We start from the raw sequence: 1148 nt of genomic DNA, 5'->3' as shown, positions 1-1148 counted from the left end.
CAACCCCGTTCTCTTGAACGATTCCGCACGCGATCTACAAGTGGTATGTAGATGCATCTCCTATCACTCGTTGCTTAGATGAACTCATAGATGGATCTTGGTGAAACCGTAGGAAAATTTTTATTTTCTGCAACGTTCCCCAATAGGTCATCACCGAGAAGTATCCCGATTATTGTCACTTCGGGGTTGTCGGATCATAACACATAATGGGTGACTATAGGCTTGCAAGATAGGCTCAAGAACACATATATATTCATGAAAACATAATAGGTTCATATCTGAAACCATGGCACTCGGGCCCTAGTGACAAGCATTACGCATAGCAAGGTCAAAGCAACATCAATCTCAGAACATAGTGGATACTAGGGATCAAACCCTAACAAAACTAACTTGATTACATGGTAAATCTCATCCAACCCATCACCGTTCAGCAAGCCTACGATGGAATTACTCAAGCACGGCGGTGAGCATCATGAAATTGGTGATGGAGGATGGTTGATGATGACGACGACGACGAATCCCCCTCTCCGGAGCCCCGAACGGACTCCAGATCGGCCCTCCCGAGAGAGATTAGGGCTTGACGGCGGCTCCGTGTCGTAAAACGCGGTGAAACTTTCTCTTTGATTTTTTTTCTCCCCGAACGTGAATATATGGAGTTGGAGTTGACGTCGGTGGAGGTCCAGGGGGCCCATGAGATAGGAGGCCGCGCCCTAGGGGGGGGCAGCGCCCCCTATCTCGTGGACAGCCTGTGGGCCCCCTGGCATTGATTCTTTCGCCAAAAATTCTTATTAATTCCAAAAAGTGCCTCTGTGGATTTCCAGGACATTCCGAGAACTTTTTTTTCTACACATAAAACAACATCATGGTAGTTCTGCTGAAAACAGCGCCAGTCCGGGTTAGTTTTATTCAAATCATGCAAGTTAGAGTCCAAAACAAGGGCAAAAGTGTTTGGAAAAGTAGATACGTTGGAGACGTATCAGTGAACTACTCCCTCCTCGTCATGGAGAGCACCGGGATGATGAATATGGCCACCGGTGAGGGATCCCCCCTCCGGCAGGGTGCCGGAACAGGGTCCCGATTGGTTTTTGGTGGCTACAGAGGCTTGTGGCGGCGGAACTCCCGATCTATTGTGCCCCTGGATGTTTTTG

This window comes from Triticum dicoccoides, chromosome 6B (assembly GCF_002162155.2).
Source record: "Triticum dicoccoides isolate Atlit2015 ecotype Zavitan chromosome 6B, WEW_v2.0, whole genome shotgun sequence".
Lineage (NCBI taxonomy): Eukaryota > Viridiplantae > Streptophyta > Magnoliopsida > Poales > Poaceae > Triticum > Triticum dicoccoides.
This window is presented reverse-complemented; position numbering follows the sequence as displayed.